General features: G+C 38.4%; 1 protein-coding gene across 2 annotated transcripts in view; it reads right to left on the bottom strand.

The window, feature by feature from the left end:
• LOC134492992 (disks large-associated protein 4-like) overlaps positions 1-25,477 on the bottom strand; it is a 71,754-nt gene that overhangs the window by 30,587 nt on the left and 15,690 nt on the right. The window lies entirely within an intron of this gene.

The following is a 25,477-nucleotide window of genomic DNA, read 5'->3' as shown; positions in this document are numbered from 1 at the left end:
ACTGCTTGAGTAGTTCTATGTAACAAATATTATGGAACCAGAATTTTGGGAGAACCACAGGAAGAGACAAAAGGAAGAGCACAAGTCTGATTCTGATGTCATCAAGGGCTTTCTTACTAAATGAAGCCTTTAAAAAAATAGGCTACTTACTTATTCCCAAATCCTATTTCCAGTTACACGGAAATAATATCTCAGTGGCCGGATTCCCACATTACTCCAGGAAATAATGAGGTTCATTTTGTTTTGGCTTAGCATGAACCAAACATCTGTTCCACTGTCGTTTATTCAATAATCTTAGTTAAGTAAACCAAAGTTTAGTGCAATGTGTTCACCACATGAATAGGACTTTCTTATTTGAATAAAAATACAAGAGCACTGTTTCTCAACCTCAGCAACTTTTAAGATGTCTGGACTTCTTAAAGTTGCTAAGGTTGAGAAACACTGTACAAGAGCATACTGTTAATTTATTCTGTTCACTCTCCGGCATCTCACCTTGCTTCTGTTCAGAAGAAGAAGAAGCCTGGAAAAATATCTCTCTGTTGCAGACCTAAGGACAACTAGGCCAGGAAGCCATCTTCTAACATTTGTAAATTCACACATGTGCATGTAACATGAGAAGCCAGGTGCAGGTAAGCTACTGCATGCATATTCCCCCAATCCCATTTTGAAAATTCAGTGGCCAAACTGATTTGGAGTAGCATGTTTTATATTTTTTTGTGAAAGATGCAGAGTGGATTTATAATGTTTCTGAAAGGCTAATATACCTTTTGAATAATATATGCCCCAAGATGCTAGCACCCAAACCCTCACTTGCTTATTCACTACTGCTTTCTTTCAGCCGGCCCTGGTGTTCCCTAAATGTACCAGTAATGAAAAGTACTGCATTTTAGTGACCTGAGTGGGTTTGTTTTCAGTGTTCTTTACAATTATTTGAGGACGTATGCTTCCTCTTCCCTGCAGCAAATACTGATGTTACATAGCGGCGCCAAATTTATGTTGGATTGGGTCATGCATTATGGAAGGACAATAGCTGATAAAACTTGTGATCTATAAATCTCATTCCCAAAGAAGTGCAAGGAGAAGTATTTCCTATATCAAAGGGGACAGTGTTCTTTTCAATGTACAATACTTGTGTGAATAGCACTTAGTCAACTTTACTACCTTACTCCCTCCTTCCCCAACCTCACACCCCACTGGACATACTGCAGGAGATTACTGAAGTTACGGGCCAACACGTTTGCAGGAAACAATTGGTACTGTTTGTCTGTCAAACCTGGCCTACTTTCTAGATCTTAAACAATATGAAAACCATTGTTAAACGGAGTGACATTTAGCAATGATTCACTTAATTCTACAAGCCACTTGTATGGAGGCATCATTTCTATATGATCTCACTCCAGAAAGACATAAGGTGCTATGTCCAAATTCACCCTGAAAATACTGGTGCCCAGGGAATAGACTAGAGGAGTGGTATCTGCATTTTTCCCACTGCATAGCACACAAACTACCACTGGCCCACTGGCAAACAATTAAGATAAGGAAGGGATCACAAGAAAAACATTGAGAGCTAATAGCACATTTGTTATTCTGTCTTTTGTTTTTTAAAAGGAATGAGCAATCTGTTATTTATACCAATAATTTCTCTTTACCCTATGTGAAGCAATGCGATTTTTAATTTCTTTATATATTCAGCCATGTTATACAAATCAGGCTGCAGGGTTTTCCTATGTTAGACTGGAATAACCAGAAAAAAAAGTAATGTTCACATCAAAATAAAATTGCTATGCCCTACAAACACATCACCTGCTAGACTGTTACCAAGGTAGTTTCACAATCAAACACCAGCCAAACCCAAGTTTTGTTTGCTACTGCTAAGATAGCTGCACCTTGTAGGTATAGGTGGAATCAACTACCTCACAGACTTTCACTGAGAATACATGATAGTTGATATGATACAGAATGTAAAACACATAGTTATTTAATTTCAGTGGGAAGAGATGGAAAGGAATAACACGTATACAATTATAAGCACAGGATCTGTAGGTATTGGCTCAGGGATCTAATTCTCAATAGACAGCTGCACAGACACTGGAAAGCCAGCTCCTGAATTCAGAAGACCCTTTGAGAGGTTACCCTAATTCTATGAGCTACTTGTATCATTAAAAAATACCATGGGCTGCAGAATCTACTACACCGGACTGGAAGAGTTAGATCAGCATTCCCCATTCTGGCGTATAAGGCCAAGTCCTAGTATCCTTAGCTGTAGCACTGGCCATGTTGGCTAGGGATTCTGGTAGTTGAAATCCAAAACATGTGGAGACACCAAATTGGGAAATGCTAGATTAGATACACAGCAGGATTCTCTCAGAAATACACTAAACTACAGCTCTAATAAAATCCATAATATCACCTTCCAGCTCTGTAGAAAATAAAGACATGGCTAGAATACTTTCATACAACTTTACTCTTCTAAATTTCCTCAAGACTGAAGAATTGCATAAGCAACTATTTTTACTATTTATTTCATCCTTTAAGACATGTGGCAAGTCAAGTCACATTACTGTTGATGATCTCACCACTTTACACAGGTTTTGGCAGAGAGTCCAATTCATCATGTGAGCAAACATAATGATTACAGACTCCAGGATACTGGTACAGGAGGACTACTAAAAGAAAATAAAGTGAAAGTGTTTTTACTGCACTTACTGCCCTTCAAGTATTGGAGAATGGAAACTGCTACTTTTCTGTATGGAGGCCAAAGTCAAGCATGCATCGGATGCTGCTACTGAAATGCAGCCTAACAGATAGTAATGTAACTCACAATAAACTTTTGTTAGCAGAGTCAAAACTGTAATAGCTCTCTTTCCAAGGATGTAGTGCAGGAATCTCCACCCAGTGCAAATCCCAGAAGCCAAGACTTCATAAATACTTCAACAACTCAGAGCAATGCCAAATTCAGCTCAGCTTAAGGTAGAGAATACACCTGCTAGAGAGTTATATTTGAACTTCATTCCTTCTTCTGAAAGAACAATTCATAGCTCTTTAGGTAAACTCCTAGTATTAATGATTCTATTCTTTGCCTTTTTTATTTTTTATACGTGTGTGTGTGTGTGTGTGTGTGTGTGTGAACCATTTGAGCATTTTACAAGCAGAAGAGCAGGACAGATATTAAATAACATTCTCTTCAATTCTGCACTGTCCAGCAATACAGGGATCAAAAAATGAGTAGAAGTCTGTTTGCAGGATCAGACTCTCCCTGTCCTTCTCAGTCAGTGACATCACAAACTGTTTCTACGGTAACTACTGCTACTGTTAAAAGGTTTGAATCAGCCAAAGAGGTGACCAATTAGACAGCAATAGAACTGGCTTTACAGGCACACATAGACTTGCCACCAAAAGGACTAGGAAGGCAAATGAGAAAGAGAGAAAGTACAATTTAATAACCTCAATAATCTCAGCATAATGAGTTTCAGCAATACCACCTACATTTAGATTTACCTAAAATAAAAATACTGCTTTATAATGGAAATGGAAATTTAGCCATTAGCACCTTAAGAGTTTATGCACTTACACTATTACAAAATACTGAAGAATTCAAAAGATGTTTATGATCAAGAAACCAAAGAACACCAGCTCCTTAACCACACTGAATATTTTTTTTAAAAAGTAGGTATATGTGTGCATACACTACCATACACATCACTCAATCTCTCTCACACACACACTTAATCTGAAAAACATTAAATATCAAAACAAGAAATAACATATAATAAACTCATAGCATCCACCAAGATGATAGAAATACATTGAAAAGGACCTTTGCCCATGTGCAGACGACCTTTTTAGCATCCAGATCAAAATGGCGCAGGTATTCAGACACAGTGTGTTGGTGCAGGCATGGCTTTGATCCAGGATGCTGCTTTGAAGAGGCACTTCAGTCAAAGCTTTGTTGAAGTGAAGCACCCTTTCAAAGATCTTCTCCTAAATATTACTTGGAAACAGATTCTTTTAATGCTCATGCCTTGCTTGTAAGTTTCCTATAAAAATCTATCTGGAGGCTGAGAGAAGACAATAAAAACTAAAAAGGTCTTTGATTAAGCAAGTGTGATTATCAAGCTTTTTGACTAGAACTGAGTGAACAGTCACCCTCCATCCTGAAGCTCACTGGGTGACTTTGGGCTGGTTACCCCCCCTTGGCCCAACCTACCTCACAGAATTGTTATTGTGGGCAAAAATGGGAGGAGGAAGTGCTATGCCTTGAGCTCCTGAAAGAAAGACAGAATATACATTAACAATAAATAACTAAAACAGTTGATGTTCTAAAGGAAGGAGAGAAATGCAACTGTGCTCCTATGGACTTGGCAGAGCAGACATGAAGGCTTTGGAAAAGCTATTCAAATGCTATGATGTGACTATACTTACAAAGATCAGAATAGTGCAGGGAATGGTATTCCCTGTGACACTCTATGGAAGTGAAAGTTGGCCCTTGAAGAAGCAGGATATTGGGAAGAATATTGACACCTTTGAACTTTGGTGGTGGTGAAGACTCCCAAGAATACCACGGACAGCCAAGAAAATAAAACAAATGGATCATCAAAAAACTCAACCCAGAGTTCTCATTCAAGGTACAAATGACCAGCTTCAAATTATCATACTTTGGACACATTATGCAAAGACCTAGCTCTCTGGAGAAGACTCTAATGCTGGGAAAGGTGGGAGAAAAAAGAAGAGGATGTCTAGTAGAAGGCTGGATGGATTCAGTTACAGAGGCAATGAGTGCACCATTGGAAGACCATGGAGAAAATGTCCGACTGAGCAGCTGTGTCTGCAGTTCTGAGGGCAGAGCTAGCAATGTGTGCTTTTGGGGGGGGGGCTTGACAGGCTTTTTCCTGGAGCCCAGAGCTATTTAATATGAAGAAAAAGCTTGGAATCATCCCATCTGCTCTCCTAAATGCCCTCTTGCAGCCAGAGAATTGCAGCGTTCGCGACAATCTGGTAAGAGACAACGGGAGGTGGGGATGCCATCATTTCCAAGCTATGTTTGTAGCCTTAAAGGGACAGTAGGTCAAGACACCCATTTCTAAATCACCCAGTTTATATTCTTTTTTAAGTTTATGTACCTTAAGAGAGGCTTTCTACAGCAAGAAGAAGCAGAATCTCTTGATGCTTGTCGTTATTTCTGGATTAAACTCTTAATTTTTTTTAATGTTTTGGCTTGTCTTCCTGTTTAGAGATTAAGGAGGACTGAGAATAAATGTTTGCCTTCCCGCTTTTTTTTTCTGTACTGAATTTGAAGGATTTAATATTCTCCTACACTTGAATCTGCAGTTTAGAATCTCAGTTTTCTGTTCAATTTCACTGGGACTTGCTTGTTAATGCACATTCTCCTGTCAATTTCACTGGGATCTTTTCTATTAACTCATTAACTCCTATCTGCCAAGTGAAGTATCTAGGGGGCACCATAATCTATTGCCTGTAAAATGGAGGATTGCAAGGAGATTCTTTCAGAGTTCCATTGTGAGCTTGTGCAGACCTGCAAACAGACCATCAAACAGATCTTGTCAGATTCCTGCCAAGCTATTTTGCAAGATATTTGGGACATTATGGAAAACATCTGCTTTAAAATGTGTCATCTGGCTGAGGATGTTTTAAAAGTAGATGAAGATTTTACCAGAATGTTTCTACTGAAGATTACCTGGTGGTGAAGGGGTTCAAGGGACAGCAAATTACTAACAGAGTTGTTTTGCTGTGGGATTGTTATGGGAAAGCACAGGTCTTGTTCTGTGGGAGGTTTCTTGTTGAGAGTTTTTAAGGGGGGCAGTTGGGCTGTTTGATTTCTCTATGAAAAATGCCTTATGTGTAAAATGTAGTTATGTAAATGTTTTGGTTTATTTTAAAGTGGGGTAAAAATTTAAACATGTTTAATTAAATTGATAATGAGGTTTTTATGAATTCAGTTATTTTTAATGACTTGGATTAAGATTTATTGGTCTTTTTAGGTTTGTTTGATTTTTAAGATTTATAAGGTAGTTATAAGGTATAATAATAATCATTTGGTTTTAGGTTTAATAAGGTTGAGATTGTTGTAGTATTAGTTATAAAAGTAGACAATCTATATAATTTTATAATTTGATTTTTATTATAGTGGACAGAAATATATTAAACTGTTAGGAAAGGAATTGTTAAATACATGTTTTTTGGGGGAGGGAAGTTGTTTTAGAAGTTTATATATTTTCTTTTTTTATTAGTATAAGGGGAAGGAGCAATTACATGTAATGATTTATATATGTGCTAATGGAATGATTTATAGAAATAATGTGATTTGATTTAGAAAAGGGTTTATGTAAATTGCTGTATATTCTTGTTGAAAGTTGGAAGTCACTTTATGTAATTCTAAAAAAATCTTTTTCTTGTGTTCTGCACTTTTCTTTTTTCTTTTCCTTTTGTAGTTTTTATCTTTGCTTTAAACTCAGTAAAATTATTTATATAAAAAAAGAAAATCTATCTATGTGGTCATTAATGACTTGATGGCACATAATCCATCATAATCAAATCCAGAACATTTCATACAAGCAATAATTAGGATGTGAAGCTCACAGGGTGCAGTAGCTACTTTAAGGCTTCATTGTAGCTTTGAGCAAGAAAAAGCTTCATATTTTATTCTTTGCAGAATAAACACCACAAGCAATCATTTGAGTTCTTGCAACTCAGGCTGCCAAGGAGTTGAGCCCACCTGACAGGAGATGACTTGCTTGCTTCAGTTCACATTGTCTGAAGAGCTAAAGCTTTCCTGAATCTTTCAGGAAATCCTTGGGGATGGCAAATCTATCATTCACTATTCCTTTTTCCTGAAAGTTGGTAAGCAAGTTAGTTGACTTAAAATACACAGCTGACTTTTTTCAGCAGCATCAAAGCTAACTGAAAACATCTGCAGGAAAAAGGTTATGGTTATAATAAATTCCAGAGTGAACAGCACTTCTCTACATGCAAAATGATTCTGAGTTATAGTCTATAATCTCAGAGATAATATCTTATAGTATGAAAAGTGACACAGTGGGGAGCAGTTCAGGTAATATATAAAAGTAACAAAAAACAAAGAGGATAACTTACATACAAGACAATCTTAATTATCCTTGTTTGTTCTATCTGGTGACAAAAGAGAGTGTTTCTATACCCCTTTAGTATTTTATCTTATTCATGAGCTATGCACATGCACTTAATTAACAGCAAATCAGACAAAAACAGTACAAGAAAGCTGTCTCTATAGCGGTGATTTTGAGAAGCCACTTAAGTCTATAAGTTTAAACACAGCCATCATAAAACAGCCTAATTCTGTCTTTGCTTTCAATCATCTCTCAAAGCTTGGTCTAATAAGGTATGGGATACCACTATATGTGTGGCAATATATTGACTTTCTTATAAAGAACAGGATTGTAAGATCTGCCAGCATTAGGGCTGGGAAAATGAGGTTCTGTAGTCAAGATTTCACATTAAATATTTTAAGAATGGGACAAGATAACCTGTTAACAGTCCTGAGTTAACTTAAGCTTCATCATGTTATCCATTACACAGTACATTAAGATACAATTCCTGTAACTCAGCCTGTAATATACGTAACTGAGATAATCATATATTGCTTTCATTTATCCTACTTTCCCTTCCTTCTCCCCAGCACTTGTTTTTAGACTATTTTGGATTCTTATTTTCAGTTATGGTCCTTGTATACCCTGAATTGCCATACACATAATGGCACTGTACAAAAATAACAGTTAGGAGTGTAGTTCTATGCATATTATCAGGAAACACAGTTTAATACTTCATGCATATATCTGACAAACCACATAGCAAAGGAACATAATAAAATAAATATAATATACACTAACATATTTTGTTTGTAACTAACATTGCAGTGGGAGACAGCTGTGACTGGGTTCTCACACTGCAGTAAGCATGATTTACTAAATAAATCACATCCTATGTTCATGAAACTAGTTAAGCCAAAATCATACAATGACTTAGAGTGATGCAGGATACAGAAGAATTTAATGTAAAACACAAACCTAGATTAGATATGAGTTAGAAACAGCAATAAGATCAAAAGCTACTTGAATGTCAGATTGACAGGATCATCTGAAACCATAACTGGGGACACAGAACTAAATGAAATACATAAAACAGTGCCTTTTAATCTCTAAACTTATCTACACCTAGATCAGTGTTTCTCAACCTTGGCCGCTTGAAGATGTGTGGACTTCAACTACCAGAATTCTGAGAGTTGAAGTCCACACTTCAAGTGGCCAAGGTAGAGAAACACTGATCTAGACTGTAGTTTCATATATTAATGTGGAACCAGCATGGTGTAGCAGTTAATGAGCTGGATTGCACTGAGGAGGCCCAGGTTCAAGTCCACCTCAGACAGAGATGCTCACTGGGTAACTCTGGGCCAGTCCCTCTCTCTCAGTCCCATTTACCTTAAAGCACTACTGTTGTGCTGGGACATCCATGTAGCCCCCTCTTGAGCTCCTGAAGGAAAGGCAGGATATAAATCAACAAATAAATAAAAAAATAAGTTTAGCAAGAGATCATTTACTTGCATGAGACAAAGTTTTCTCCAAATTGTCTCAGCATCATAAGAATGACAGGATGGCGATACAGCTCTTAACAACATACTAAACAACCATGCAAGCTGGGTCAGTCATGACACCCTCAACTCATAGAGCAGGTCACTAGTTCCAACTGGGTGAAGCAGGAAACTAAGCTGCCTAAGTACTCTTGAGTGATAGAAGGAAGACTGAAATGATCACCTCAATTCTGTTTTACTTTCAGTTTTGCCAAGGCCTTAACTCTTCAATTCAAACTTTTTCCACTGTCTCTAACTTCATTTGTACTAGAACAAACAGTACACTCAAATGATAATTAAATTCCAAGAGAGCAACATCACCAATGAATCAACACAATCTGTACAAAAGACCAAAATCCTGACCCTTAGCATCTTTACTGCCATCTAGGGGCAGTAAACCTTTACTCTATACTGCCATCTAGGGGTCGTGCCGATACAGTAACCCGACGAACAGGGCAAGCTGAGAAATCATCATCTTCCCTCGGGGCGTGAAGGCATTTACAGTCGAAAACGACATCCCAAGTTAGCAATAAAAGCCTTACAAAGTCACCATTTGTGATGCATATGGCATCCATCTCCAGCTCATAAAGAGAAGAGTCGTTAGTTCCGTTTCACTTAAATCGCCCCATCTTCAATCACACCTCGATTAATTGCTACGAGTCCTCGAACCAAGGTGAGGGGAAGAGAAAAAGACGAGGCAAATACAGCGGCACCTCCGCGATTATTCTCCTCTCTATCTTACGTCCCGTACGGCTACTTTTAAGGACATTCAAGGGACAACCACCTCTGCCAAGAAAGGCTGCATCTGCTGCCGGCTACCCTGGAAAGTCTACTCACAAGCCACAGCCACGCGGTCCGCTTGCCTGCTTTTTGCCTTCGTACGAGGTAAGCTGAGAACGGAATCCGGCTGAGCCGCTTGAGAGTGTCTCAGTCAGCCAGCCGGCGAAGGGGTGGAGAGAGGGGGCAGAGCAGCCACCGCCAGAGGCTCGGGGAAAACTTTCGTCCTCCCAGCTGGAACCCAATTGACTCACAAGCGCTGCCTCACCCCTGGGAGGGCGAGGAAGGCGCTGGCATCCACCGCCGCATGCTCACAACTCTTCTTCCTCCTCCACACGCGGTGGGGCCGCCGCCGCCGCCGCGAGGGATTCCCACACTCAGCCGGCTTTGCCTTGCTCCGCCTCCTCTGCAACACCTCGCCGGGGCAGAAGCGCCTCTCGGGCGAAAGTCACTTTTCCCCACGCTGAACGAGCGAAACGTTCCCACATCACAAACTTTCATCGGCAAGACAGGAAGTCAGGTTCCCTCCGCTGCAGAGAGAAGGGGCGTAACGCTGCCCTGGCTGCTTTGCGGCCTGCTGAAAATTTCTTCTCTACCCCCTTGAAGTCGCGTTAACTTGCTCCTAAAAAAAGCTTGGTCTCCTTTTGAGCCGGGTTCGAGGCTAGTCTAGTCTCAGAACGGTCAGCATACGCAACGCCCCCCCCCCCCCAAGTCCCGTATTTGTTTTCCCCTTCCCTAAGGCACTCATGGGCCAATTTCCCTGGCCACCTTGGACTGGTTCCATGACAGGCTTACCCCCACTCTACCCAACCTGTTGGCTCATTTGTGATTTAACAGCTATTGTGGTAACTGCTGGGATTATGAAGAATGTTGAGCCTGATGGTGGTAGGTCCTCCAAGATGCTGCTTTTGTTTGTTGGACCTCATCAACACCCACAGCACAAAAAGGTGGAAACTGGAGGAAGGGTGGAATGCAGAGATTAATCTTTCCTGGAGGGAAGGTGGGGTATAAGTATCTCTTAATAATAAAATGGTCTGCCTTATGCAGGTAGCCAACACTGTGTTGACTACTTGCCTGCAAAAATTCTCTGCAAGCATTAAAAGCCTAGGGTTAACAGGTAATTAGAAATCACTGTTTATCGCAGTTCACCAGTTGCTCTATTTTTTATTTGCACAGATTCCTCCCACATCTAGATATTTATGTTCACAAACCTCCCTGCTTACTGTTGGAATACTTCTCATTCTATCGCACTGTGAGCCCTGTGCATCACTTTAATGTCCAAAAGGTGCTTTATAGCATGCAGGAGTGTGAACGTAGCGCCTGTCTGCTACGTCTCAAAATGCCATGCTTTTTTCCAGAATCACATGAAAAGTACAGCTGTGTTATATTTGTGCTTCTGGGCATTCTGAAGCACCTTTTGGAGATGAACTCTGAAACGTTGCACAGACCTATTCTACCACTTTGTACTCCAGACTGGAGTAAGTGTACATGAATGCAAAATGGATTATGTCTTCATTCTGATGACATTCTGAGCAGCTTTCCTTGCATTCTAAAGTCTGGTTCATAAATGTTAAGTCATAGTTTCACTTGTTGCATACACCACAATTGGCCAGGCTCATACAAATGCCAAGGCAAAATCAAGCCACATCAGTGAGGGGGCCCAAGTTTGCTGATGATACCAAACTATTCAGGTTAGTAAATTTAAAAGGAATTGTGAAGAATTTTCTAGAACAGTGTTTCTCAACCTTGGCAACTTTAAGATGTGGACTTCAACTCCCAGAATTCCCCAGCCAGCCACGTCCCTTACATAAGAAGTGAATACTGGTTAGGGAATTCAGGGAGTTGAAGTCCACACATCTTAAAGTTGCCTAGGTTGAGAAACACTGCTCTAGAGGGAGTGAATAGGCCTCACATCAGCATTTTAATATAATCAAGTATGAAGTGATAGATAATAGCACCAAAACAATCCAACATTCCTGTATTTGTTAATATGGCGGCGTGAAGATGGCATGTGATGTGATCTTGATGTTATAGTGGGCAGTAGGGGTGTGGAGCACTTCAGATTTCATCTCCCAAGGCACTTCCCTCCAACACCTGAAAGCATCTGCATCTTTTCACAGGAATGTGTGGCTGTCCCTTGCAGCTACTAAGTGAGCCCAGGAAAAGACAAGACTGCAGACAGGTGTTACATATATGTCTCTGCATGCTCAGAAACACTTTTTTGGAATCAAATGTGAAGCACGTCCAGCACTAGTGGAGAGCCAACAGAAGAGAATATATGTAGCTCACGGTTGAACTGTGGAGTCCTTGGTATTCTCTGAGCTACATACATTCTGAGGAATTATTAAGAAAACAGAATAAAACTGCCAATATAGATGTAAAAATCTATGGTGAGACCTGACTGGGAATATTAGAATATAGTTCTGCTGTTCTGGTCAAAACACCTCATAAAGTATATTGTACAACCTGGGAAAGGTTAAAATAAAAATCACAATCAAAATATTACAGTGACTGGGATTTTTAAACTTGGAGCAAAAGCAGGTAAGGAAACCATACAAAGCTCTGTAAAATCATGCACAACATGGAAAACATGGATCAATATTTCACAATGCTGGGGTCAAAACTGAAACTAAATGCAGGAGATTCAGGAACAAGAAAAGGAAGAGGTTTTTCACACAATACACAATTAACTCTGAAATTTGCTACTATTGGGTCATGGTAACAGACAACAATTGTCTTAAAGGGTCCTGGACAAATTCACACAGATCGGGCTGTCAATATATAACAATCAAGACTATTCACCCCTATCTTCTGTCAGACTCAGCATACTTAAAAGGCAGCTTAAAGGACCAACAGAGGAAGACGACAGGTCTGGGGTTTCTTGATGGATCTGATATTAGATACTGGGTGACACAGAATACTGGACTAGATGACCATGGCCTGATCTAGCAGGGGTGTGCTTACTGATGCTTAGCACTGCAGCTGAACCCAGGCCAAGTTTAACTACTGATGGGTTGTAGGGATTTTAGATTTGAATAATGTGGATAATGCATGATCAGTATATAGTCACCTAGGAGTCCAACTAGTTACCATTTCCATTCAAATAGTAATGAATTGCATTACCTCTGCCCAAAGCCCAAGTTAATAATTTTTAATTTTATTCTATAGAATGCATATCCTCTAAGGTGGCCAAGAAATTCAGGTGCTTCAGGTTTTAACACATTTTACCTTCACATTGCACAGATTTGTTTGGAATAAAGAGAGACTTTAAATCAGAATTTTGGGCTAATTATTCATTTGAATATCATCACAAGATAATGTTTACAATATTGCTGAAGGATTCAAACAAGTTAGTAATTTCAGTTGATCAGGAAAGTAACCAATGAACATTTTAGTTCTCATTCTTAAAGGTATTTGGAGAATAGCTTTACAGTTAGGACAGCTGCTACATTCTTGTTCAAGTGTATCAAAGGCAGGCCTATTTCTAAAACATGTAGTTTAGAGAAATACATATTTTCACTTATCAAAAATAACAGTTGCAATTAATAGATATTTGGATGTGGCACAGTTCAATGTGATCACCAAAGCATCTTACAATAACTAGCTCTTTAAATACGTTATTTGTGATTTACTATTTGTGATCTGTCATTCAAAAATAAATCAATGGACTTGTTTCCCACTCAGTGTGATTAAGGCTGCAACCTTAAATTATTTTGTTTGTTGCTGTTTATAGTATTTTAGAATTATTTCATAAAAGCCACATTGAACATGTCTGAAAGGCAGAGTAGCACTGCCTGTAATAACTTAAGATGAAAAAGCACCCCCCTGAAGTTACCTTTTTAAAAGAAAAAGATTGATGTGCATACTTCCTAAACACAAGCACATTTAAGCACATTTAAAGGTCTCACAAAACTTGCACCAATTATTTATTTCAGTGTAAGGAGAACTTAGATGACCCAATTTAACTTGACAGTTTAATGATGCAGTGCTTCCTGGTTGGCATGTGAATCTGAATGCTGCAAGCCACAGAGCTTTTTTTATCATTTAGCTGAGCTTTTGGAAAATATATAGGCACATTTATTCATTAGTAGGTCTTGAACATCAGTCTGCCTGACTCTTGAAGTGCAAATCCTGCACTGCAAAGTCAACACACATCTCACAAAACAGAGTATGAAAAACTTAGAACTTAAAAGCCTCATGCTCAGAAAACCTTGCTTCATGCAAACACACTAAATCTCCATCTGTTATGTGAACTAAGCAATTTTGATGTGTTAAAGAAATCAGTGGCTTAAAGGCCTTCCGTATATGAATTATTCTGAAAACGAACAGCTATAGCAAAAGCCAGAAACGTTTCTTTGGCCAGAGATTTCAGCATATGTGCATGGTTAGAAGCCTATCACCTTTTAGGGCTGTTTAGTGCTCTGAAAATACTTCATGAAACATGCTTTGGAATGCAAACTCTGCCCTCACTCTGTCTTTCCTGGGATTGGAGAGATGTCTTCTGCAACTGTCATGTGATTCCAGGAAAAGAAGTGACTGCTTTGAAAAGCTGAAGACAAATGGTACATTCATGCCTCCATGACCTCTAAAGCACCCTTTTCAATCAGAAGCACTGACTTGCCCTATTCTCTGTAGGTGGTCAACCAGAATAATAGCCCAAACAAAAATACCAGTTGCACCATGTTCATTTTCTTGGTTTGCAGCTTTCATGGTAGCAGGTTTGAGTTGTAAAAGATTACACAGAAACATTTCCAAAATTTTCTTGGGACTGTTTTGACCAGTTCTAAGCATATGTTTTAGAGTTCTTATTTAAAGATGCAAAGCCCCAAAAGAAAATGTTTTTCTCCATATTTTCCCTGTGGGCATTCACAGAGTACGAGTGTGTATCATAAGGAAACCTGCTCCATTTATAATCTGATCCTTAAGGCCTTTAGATCTTTTTACTAATGAGACTTCAGATGTTGCTGAAAATCTGGACAATTAATTCCTTAAGGTCAACTAAACTCAAGTTCTAACTAGTATTTTTATATAACTTATAGGGTTTAGACATGAACACTTTTCAAATTTAATCTGAAGATTAAACCTACCATACCTCTGCTATTCTCTGGCTATTATATAATGTAACATTAATGCACAATAAAAATTGCACTTTGAACTGCATAGCACAAGCAGCAGCAATACTTTCTTACCACTTAAAAAAAACTGTTAGAAAGTATCTGAAGTACAATTTTATTTGTGAGACAAGGCCACCTTTTTTCCCCACAAGAAACCCCCCCCAGACTGCTGTCTCTGTAAATCTGAATACATTTATATACTGAGCAACTGATACATGTAGCAGAGCCTAAACCAAAAATGTAAGCATTTAAAACTATACAGTACTTCTGTTCATGTAGTAAGATAAACAACACTTGCCCTATAGGCAGATGACTCAAAATGCAGAAATCAACACGTCTGCTTGTTCACCAGTGCCCAAGCAACTGTCCTAATATCTCAAGTCAGTTGAGCAAGATATTTTGCTGATATAAAATAGACTTACTTTAATCATAATTATTTGTAATGTATTCACTGTGCAATATTTACTGTTCTTCAGGTACAAATAGGCACCGGATTTGAATAAAGCCTTACCCCAAAGCAGAGTGGAGTAATTTGCACATATGATTCATTCATTCATTCATTCATTCGGGTTTCTTCACAAATTTGTTGTGAAGAATGACATGATATTTATATTAAGCATGGTGGGAGAGAACATTGAATTCAATAATGGACAATTCTGTTCTCAAATCAGAGTGACTCTTGCAATCATTAGCCCCAGATCAGAGCATCATGTAAGCTAGAGTGACTCTACAGCTGAAGAGGTTCTTAGTTTTACTACCTGCTCGTCTCACTGTTGCCCAGTCTTTCATCCTGAGCAGTTGTGTGACTATTTTCTGGGAGCTGCATTAGTTAGCTGAACCGGCTTAATGACCAATTTCGGAAAATAACAATGAGTTAATCCCTTATTCTTCAACTTCGGCCCTCAATAATCAATTCCACTGCATTAATGAATGGGAAGTGTCATTCCTACTGAACACGCCTTTGATTTTCACAACCCTCCCTTAACTTACGTGTCCAAAAACTGGGAAAGTTAGTTCCCATCAGCAGAGTTATCATTACAAATGTAATCACATTCTGCTTCCAGTTACAGCTAATTAAAATTAAGAATCTGAAGGAGTGCAGCTAGAAAATGCCTGCATTGATTTTTTTTTCTTAAAGATATTTGATACATTTTACCCTTTTGTAAAGGTTGAGCATGCCTGCAAATTTCAACCCATTCTGCTGAAAGCATAACAAAGTTACAGATGTTTCGATTTTTTTCCATGTAAACTTATGAATAGAATTCCACTTCTCCAAAGAGCACCTCAGATCCAAACACTGAGACAGTTAGGCTTTTTCTGGAGTTTTCTGAAGCATGTGGACTATTTCCAGAGCTCAAGTTGAGATGGTAGTCTGTACACACCCATAACAATAAATGCTTCAACTTTACAGCTAAGTTGTCATATAGCAGAAAAGCTCTAACTTGCACATATCATTTGAAGCTATGGATTTCTGTGAAGTGCATAGTTACTCTTATCTAGGACGGAAGGAATTCCCAGAGTGTGGAAGCATTGATTATAATTTTGTGCAAAGTTCATTACCAGCTGAGAGATGGCAAAGGGAAACCCTCACAAAGATCTCAAAACAAGCAATCCTGAAAGCATCTGTGCCTTTTGGAGTTATGCACCCATGAAAAAGTGAATCTAGGGAAGGAGCTGCACATTGTTTTTCCAGCCTTAAATTAGATGACAAATTAAGTAAAATTTCTTTTTCAGAGAATTTTTACAGAATTCTTATGTTTGTTCATCTGTTTTAAATTATACACATTAGAAAACAGATTTTTCTAATGTAATACTATTTTAAAAACAGTTTGAGATCAGCTATGTGTAGTAGTCAGCAAACTATTTAGAACAAAGGAGATAAAGTTAGTTTACGGAGAGGTTAATGGAATCCTAAAAATTACATCCAGAATTATACTAGATCAGATGGATGGGCCTGTGACAAGATTTCAGATACACCACTTTTCAAATGTCACATTTTAAACCAGTTTTAAATAGGACTGTTTTTCCCTGTGTATGATAAAATGAACTTTAGATCAATGTTTCTCAACCTTGGCAACTTTAAGGTGCATGGACTTCTACTTTCAGAATGCTGGCTGGGGAATTCTGGGAGTTGAAGTCCAACATCTTAAAGTTGCCAGGGTTGAAGAACATTGATCTAGAGCATTGGCTCTTAAAAAGCACACACTGGGGCCACAGCAAGATTATTCAGTAATGGGACTGTTCTCTCTTTGCTTTAGAACTGAGTGCTTTTAAATTTCAGTCATATAAACAAAGTATACTGTTCACAGAGACTGGAGGAAATGTACACCATTACAGGTATCTACTACTGAGCAGAATAGAACATATTGAAAGCTCATTTTTACAAGCATTTAAATGGGTTTATAACCCATTTATAGTAGATCAATCTTAATTGAGCCAGAACTATACATGGATTGGGTTAAGAGCAGAAGCTGTGACAAAAATCTCTTGGCAAATCAGGAATATTTATTGTATGATTGTTGTTTTAATTGCTTATTGTAAACTGCCCAGAGTCCCCCAATGGGAGGAGATGAGTGGGGACAAACTGGATAAATGAATGAATGAACGAACTCTGGCACTAGACAGCCAAGTAAGTATCCTGGCGTGGCTTCAGTAATGCAGTACAACTGTAGAATCAACGTGCTTCAGTAATGCAAAAATACTTCAGCCTTGTGCCAGCTCTGGTTAAAGTTAAGGCAATGTGCTAGAAACCAGGAGTCTGTGAGTTCTAGTCCTGCCTTAGGCATGAAAGCCGGCTGGGTGATCTTGGGCCAGTCACTCTCTCCCAGCCCAACCCACCTCACAGGGTTGTTGTTGTGGAGAAAATAGGAGGAGGAAGGAGTATTAGGTACTGTCGCCACCTTGAGTTATTTATAAAAACAATAAAGGCAGGATAGAAAATAAATAAATAATAATAATAATTGCTGCAAAGGACCCATTCTCTTCTTTGTATCTCACTACATCTGCCTTTGCTGATTAAAAATTACACTACAAGAATCCTTTGCAGTGCATCTCTGTACATAACTAATTCAAAACAAGCCCCGTTGATTTAATTTCAGAAGAGTTGCAGCATTCACTTGCTGTCTGGCAGGTTACTTTCTTGCTATCTAGTCTTATAAGACCCAACACATAGTTCCTAAATGGTAGCAAAAAGAGGACAAATGAAAAAAAAATCTGATATACTATACAACAATCAAATGAAGTTTTATTTTTAAAAAAAGTGGTAAGATATTTTAAATCTAATATAAAAATTATTCAAATGCATGCTTATAGTCTCAGACTGAAATCTCAAGACCTGTATTATACAAACAAAATGTAAACTAAATATTTTATGTACAAAAAATGAGTTTACTTATAAGTGACACAACAAACCATGTACTGTTATTGCCACCTCCTACTGGATTTAAGAATTCATCAACCACAAGAGGTGCTTGAACCTCCAAGATACTAATCTCACTCAGATCATTTGCATATATATCTGTTTAATACCCTGCAAAATGTTCAGAACTCAAGTTCAGGATGTTTTTCACTTTGCAGAAGGACATTATATATTGAGAAAACTCTGCCCTGCCCCAAAACTTTTAACCGTTTCTGTTATATTTTAAGCACTTAAGATTCAATGCCCTTCATAGAATAGTCCTGCTCTATTCTTTGTCAGCTACTAACACAGCTAAGCCCCAACATTCATGCCAAGAGTCTATTCCAGTGTTTTTCAATCTTGGCAACTTTAAGATGTCTGGATTTCAACTCCCAGAATTCCCCAGCCAGCACTGAAACTCCTCCCATGCACAAGTTAATCCCATGTGATCTTGGTACATTTCATCTTATTCTATAGCACAGAGACAGGAGCACTGATGCAGCTTCCAGGCTACTGAGTTCAAATAAGAACAACAGTTAAATACTAATATACAAATTAAAGCTGCGCAAAGCATTTGAAGGGATGCACTGCAAAGGACACAGGCAGTGAGGAGACTTTCATTTTCAATCTATTTTGCATACAGTACAAAACGGCTGACATTTTCTTGCAGACTGATTGGAAAGAGGAAACAAGGGATCAGAGTTCCTCAGTTTATAACAAAACAACCTGTTCTCCATGTCTGTTTTTGCTTTCTCTCAGTGATGTATAAGGAACTGCTACGGTTAGCCCAAAAAGCATAAGTAAGGCAATGAGTGTAATTATATTCTTCTATGCACTGTTTGATGTGAAGAAACAGCTGCCAAGCAAGGCAAAATACTCAGGCTAACATAGGTTCAACAGTTCATCCTTCAACTTCACAGCAAGGACCACAGTAAGATTTCACAAATCACAGCCCATTACTACACAACTCCAGCAGAGAACAAACTTAAAAACTAGTTTGTAGGAGAACAGAAATTCCTTTGGCAAATTCATCCTGGTAATAGCCCCTGAATTATTTATTGTGCATAAGGGGTGGGAAGTAAGAAATGCAACTCCAGTACAACATAGCAGGACAAGCTCTGCTTACCTCTTCAAAACCGTAAAACCCAACCTGTTCAGCCCAACATATTTTAATGCCCAAGATGAAGGTCAAGATAATAGAATTCCCTCCTCCATTGTCCTAGACTTACGACTGACTTTTATTTCATTAGTGGTAAGGCGGCAGTGTTCTTCCCACTTTACCTGAGGGCAGCAGACTAGCTAGAGGGGAAGGTGTGCAGGACAGGCCAAGTGAAGCATAAATTGTTACGTTCCAACAGAGCGGAACAGCCAGAGAACTGCCAACACCACCTCTTCTACACCACCCAAGACAGCCACCTCACTCTGTGCAGTGAAAAGGCCAGGCTGATGGTCACTAGAAACTTTTTTCTCTTTTATGTAGTGGAGAACAGCGAACAGTTATGTGGTTGCTAATTTCATTTATTTAGTTAATCACACAAGGCTTGGTTAGTTTGATAAATTTCTATTGACCAGAATTCTATTCCCCTCTAAAATACTCAATAGGACACAGCAGAATCCATGAAGAGATGAATAATCAACACAGGTATTTCTTCTATTTGCTTTAAAAAGTGCCTACACTCTTGTGTGCTTCCTACTAAACAGAAGTTAAAACATTTCTGCTGATCTACTATGAAGGACTTGGAAATTCACTGTATTATAAGCGTTCTGAAATGTTCTTTAGTTGAATCACTTTAACTTCCCAAATTTATTAATTTAAACAATAACTGTTTTTCTCTCCCAATCACCTTTGCATCCCAGATCACTCTAGTCTATAGGATTATGCTGTTCTTCTCTCCTAATAAAGACTACTCTGAGATGTCATTTAGATATAACTAGACTGATTAAATATGCCACTCATCAGGGACAAAGTGCTCATTATTTATTAAAAATGCATGATTAATGGATCAGAGAAAATTCCCAGTCTCCTTGTTAACTGGCACATTCACAAACACTACTTAAGAATATACTTAAACAAAAGAAATTAATGGTACTTAATGTTTTCCTTGAACACCTAATAGTCATAGTGTTAATGGCAAACCACTTCTGTATCTTAAAAAAAACCCAAAAAACCCCCTACATACATGTGCCCATGAAATCACCAAGAATTAAGCTCAATTTGATGGAGATTTTATTTAATATCAACACTGTCAACAGTTATGGGCAGAAAGCTCATTTTATAACTAGCAGGAAAAGTTCGATGCAAAAATTTGAGATGCATTTGTGCTTTGGAAAACTACCTTTGTTCATTCTTCTTTCCAGAAAGCAAAAATCTAAGTTTGTTGCCAGGGGGGAGAAAAAAAATCAAGCATCAAAAATATTACTCTGGTAGGGAAGTTGAGCATTGTTTTATATCTGTCCAGTTTTGTTTGCTTTGTTTTAGTGTTAATATCTATCATCTATTTACTGGTTTGGTTGTTAAAGCTGTTATATTTTCCTGGGTAGAATTTTTTAACAACTGTGTTTTTCTTATTTGTTCTAAAGTTTACCATGCATTAGACATGGACTTGTATTAAAGCCAACCAATATCTGAACCTGTGTACAAATTTGTAGCACTGTGCTGAATGGAATTTAATATTTCAACCCACAGGGCTGGGGAATGTCAAAATGCTGCTATGATGCTGCTAGGAAAGGAAGAGGGGAAAACCAGTATACATTACTTTCTGTAATTTGATTAAAAATATGTCAGCTCAGGGCACAGGAATGTGAATGATCAAAGAGTTGTCTGCTATGTTTCTGATGGTGACATAAAATTGTCCTTTTTTAAAACTTGTATATAGTTTCTTGGTGAACATGAAAGCCAGCACATGCATAGCTGTTGAAAAAGGTATCTCTGTAAATGGGGCATAGGTTAGGAGTAGGCAAGTTGTAGCCCTTGGATTTGTTTCATGAAACTCATGGCCTAATTTCAGAAGTCCTTTTTCTTTGCTACAGACAGCTGCTTAAGGGAGAGAGAAGAATGTGTCAAAGCCAACCTGTAGTTAGGCTGGGAATGGGAAAAAGCAATCCTGGTCCTGCCTAATCATTTCTTTTAACACATTGGAATCCTGGAAGGTGCAAGTTGCCTTAAGACCAGATAAGTTGCCTCCTACTTTTTTAAAGGGCTCCTCAGTACTTTTAGGTCTATGCTAGCAAAGGTGTCTTTTTTCCCCTTTGGCTCTGGCTGCATCTTAGTTGCTTCAGCACCAAGAGGACAGCAGCAAGCTCTGTCGCAGCTAAATCAGGAGGCCTCACTCTTTCTGCCTATGAAACAGCCTTTCTTGAACAGAAGTTCCTCAGATCGCAAACAGTGGAAGCAGTGGTAACCTTGTACCTAATTCCTAGTTGATCTGCTGGGATCAGCACTGGGTGCAAGACCAGGGTCCTGGAGCTCAAGACACCTTCAAATTTAATATCTTTCCCCTCCCAAATCAGCAAAGGCTCTTCTCTGTCCCCTCTTATTGTCCCTTTTCTAGAAGCCCATTGGCAAAATAAAGATTTGGGCTCCAAATACATTTTATTCTGTAGCAGCCCACTCAAAAAAATAAGGGAGAGAAAAAGAGGTATCTGTCCCTGGTGAAAAAAGAGCAGGGGGGAGGGTATGCATTGCTGGGAGAGCTGGTACAGACAAAAAGGAGGGACTCAGGAGAAACCTGGGTATACATTAAAAGTGCTCCAGGGTATCCTGCTCTATGGTCCCAGTACCCAGGCAAACCCCAGAATTAATAAAACAGAACGTCCTCCCATACAATGTCTCCAGAGATACTAGGAAAAAGAGAACTAACCTAGTTGTCCCTTCTCGCTCATTTTTCTGTTCTATATGCAGCATTTTGCTTTGCTGGCAAAGGAAGGCATAGGAAGGCAAATTCAATCACATGATGAATCAGGTTGTATGCACAAGGGCAACACTACCAGGTGTGTGATTTATTAAATTAGAATGGTTTGGGAGAGGTTCTCTTTTAATTATGATTCACTATTCAGATCAATAAGCAGAAATGCCTAAGGTATACAGTTAAGCTTCTTCACTCTTCTGTGGAGGCAATAGGATCCTGGCAGAGGTTCACTTTTCTCTTCCAAAGGAAAAAGACATTAGACTTTATGAAGACAACTTGTCTACTCATCATTTTAGTAAAGCTAACACTTGCATTGTGTTTTAGATAACAAAGTACACTTCATGTACTTTAAATTTTTAAAATAGTTCTTTAAAATAGCCCATTATTATTATTACAGCTGTGACTGTGATGGAAGTTTGTCTAAAACTAATAAAATTGTGAGGTGATATTTCAACCAAAAGCTACATAGATCACAGTCATTGTAATTATTTTCATTTTGCTGTTTAATATCAAAAAGGTACCCTTTACTCTAGGGAAAGGTACAGATACCACAAATCAATTCCAATCATCCTGTATCAAGAGTTTAGAATGACAATTACATGTAGTCCTCGCTTAACAATCATTTTAGTGACAGTTCAGACTTAGTACAGTGCTGAAAAAAGGACTTATGACCAGTCCTCATGCTTACAACTGTCGCAGTGTCCCCGTGGTCACATGTGACCAGTTCACATTTATGACTGTTGTAGCATCCTGTGGTCATGTGATTGCCATTTTCGACCTTCCCAGCTGGCTTCTGGCAAGCAAAATCAATGGGGAACCATGTGATTCACTTAATGACCACATGGTTTGCTTAATGCCTGCAGTGATTCACTTAATGACCACCACAAAAAGGACATAAAATTGGGTCAAATTTGCTTAATGACTGCTTTGCTTAGCAACCAAAATTCCAGTCCAGTTGTGGTCATTACGCAAGAACTACCTGTGCTATGTAATTAATTTTTTGAAAAGAATATTGTGAAAACTAAACATGGGACTTTGTGGATTTTAGATTCTTCTCCGTCTTCTGAATTATCCTATATTAGTTTTCTCAACTAGATGCCTTCCACAAAACATTCAAGCAGCTGTAACCCCCAACGCACCTGACTAAAAGAAAGGTTAGTTAATAATGCAGGGAGTTCCATTCCAAAGACATGATGACATTGGCATTAATAGAGACATCTGCTTAAACACTTTCTTTCTTGAAATAGTCTGTATTTTTGGAAAAAATTATCCTTACCCCATGCCTTTCTCAAAAGAGCCATAAATACAGTAAGTTACACACAATCATATCTACTTCTCCAAGAACCCAAGTTGACCAAACATGACCCAGCCAGAGAAAGAAACATATCATTAGTTTAAAAGCACACACACCAGTTAGAAAACAAATGAAAAATACCAGGCATTGAATCTCAAATTGGATCTGTTAATCTCTAAGAAAAGATATTTGTATTAGTTAAAGCAGTGTCAAGTATTCTGAACTTTTGGATAGACATGTAATGCAGCATTCCCAACTTTATTTAGGGCAAAAATAGGAGATCTATCAATGGCATGAGGCTGAGTTTGATGTAATACTGATATGCTACATGATCAGCCTTTGAAATGCTAAATTACAAATTTGGACCAAGTGAGCTAGCAAAAGATTACATTTAGCTACAGTTCTACTAATTTGTGTATTACTTACACCAGATGTCTGAACTTTGGCAACTATTTTAAAAATCCCAATACCTTCAGGAACCTGATATTTAGCATTTCTGCATTTAAGACATAAAAGCTGAATACTATCTACATATATCAAAGAAATGCATTCACCCTTGCAATCACCATTTCTTAGTAAACAAGGTGATTCTGTAAATAAGATAATTTTTGGTTCAGATTTCAGATACAGATGTTGAACATCAGAGTAAATTCAACAAGAGGGGACAGAACAGGGATCACCCCAATAAACAAATACCTCCCCTCTGTTAATGTTCTCTGACCAGCTGGAATTTTTCCTTACACAGGAACACTTAAGCTTTTGCCTGGTCACACTTGTGATACAAGAGAGTTCTAGAACTGTAGTGCCCCCGTTAGCTTATACGGACATGCATTCATTATCTGGAATTACCATGCCTTAAGAATTACTTGCCAATTCATGCTCACTGCCTGGTTTCCTCTTTTTTAGAATGAAAATAAACTCCTCATTCCCTGAAATTTTTGTTTGGTTCATACCACATTCTAAAATTACTCCTTGCAGGGTAGTTTTACTCCCCAAAGGCCCATTTCACATGTAGCAATTTGTTCCCTGTGGTAAACTTCTCATGAGGAAAAACTAGCCCAGGAATTGCTAAGCAACACAGGATTCTGGCCAATTAAAGGCTCATTTGTTCAGAGGATGCAGTACTTCAGACATTCTCCCTGTAAACACAGCAGATCATTACTATTCCTTCAGTTGTAGTTGTCAAGAACTAGTTCGTATATACTAGCCTTTGGGATGAAAATAACTTTTTAAAAGGGCTAATTGGAAGATAAGGTTAGGGTTCCTTTAGTAACTGAAATAGATCAGATTTTAAAAAAAAAATCCCAAAGAAGTACATGTGACACCTTAAAGACTAACCAATTTATTATAGTCTTAGTTTTCATGGACTGGGGTCCAGTTCATGAGATACATGAAGAAATAGCCCAAGGCATTTTTATCTCATTCTAAACTGGATAGAGATGCCAAAAAGCAGCTTTGTGTAAGGATCATTTACGTCCTCAGAATTATTCATGGAGAGTAATACCTGGCAGCAGAGCAAGGGAGAAGCAAAAAGCAGTATTTGAAAACTAAATTTGAATAGTTTGTTCACATCCAATTTAATAAATCTATACATTCTTATAAATGGAATTCTACTAGCTATTTATCAATGAACACTTAGAATCTGAGCAAAAGGCTTAAAGACAACATCATAGTCAAACAGATTAGAAAACTATATTATTTTGCGTTTAGGCAATAGTGCATTTTTCAGGCTCTAATGTTGTTTTACATTTGCTTAGTGTATTAACACTCAAGGAGGAATCTCCAATGCAGTCCTGGTCAGTTCAACCAGAAAAAAGTTACGGACTTTTACCACCTTCCTATTTCATAGCTTTAAGCAAAGTGTAAGGTGAAAGGATTCAAGAATCAACAAGGCTTATTTAAAAACAACAACAACTGCCGTCCACCTTTTCTGGCAGCTTTCAGCAACAATCCCTAAGAGGGCATTTTTCATAATCATGACTACACAGATTTGTTGTATAGATTTTTGGGGCAAGAGAAATTGTCACCCTGTAGAAAGCAGGTGGCTGAAACTTTACAGCTTCACCTAGCAGTTGCCTTTCAAGGCAAATCTAGATGGTTAGCCCCCAATCTGTGTCATTTCATTACTCAAAGCAGAGACAAATGCACACACAACCGATGCTCCATATGGTACAGCATAAATATAGGAAAATGATATCATATCCTGCCATGATCTGGAATGCCAATAGTAGGCTAAATATACCAGAGTCCAAAGTGACAACATTCTCATTCAAGCACAGAGCCATGCACTGAGGAAGAGAGGACATATATGCCCCCGCCCCGCCGAAGCAAGCCCCTCAAGCTCGGGATTTAGCTGGAAGTGCAACA

The sequence above is a fragment of the Candoia aspera genome, chromosome 3 (assembly GCF_035149785.1).
Source record: "Candoia aspera isolate rCanAsp1 chromosome 3, rCanAsp1.hap2, whole genome shotgun sequence".
Classification (NCBI taxonomy): Eukaryota; Metazoa; Chordata; class Lepidosauria; order Squamata; family Boidae; genus Candoia; species Candoia aspera.
This window is presented reverse-complemented; position numbering and strand designations above follow the sequence as displayed.